Source organism: Eimeria mitis, genomic scaffold (genome assembly GCF_000499745.2).
Source record: "Eimeria mitis Houghton genomic scaffold, Emh_scaff4553, whole genome shotgun sequence".
Lineage (NCBI taxonomy): Eukaryota > Apicomplexa > Conoidasida > Eucoccidiorida > Eimeriidae > Eimeria > Eimeria mitis.
Window position 1 is genome coordinate 1 of NW_013572866.1, and position 247 is coordinate 247.

The following is a 247-nucleotide window of genomic DNA, read 5'->3' on the forward strand; positions in this document are numbered from 1 at the left end:
GTGGGGGGGGGGAAGGGGGGGAGGGGGCAGATGCTGCTGCTGCTGCTGCTGCTGCAGAGAGAGAACCAGTTGCATGCAGCCGCTGCAGCAGCGACGCGGGGCTGTTTGCTGCTGCTGCTGCTGCAGCAGCAGCAGCAGCAGTCTCTGCTTCCCCCGCACCACCACCACCACCAGCACCACCCGCAGCAGCAGCAGCAGCAGCAGCAGCAGCAGCAGCAGCAGCAGCAGCAGCAGCAGCAGCAGCAGC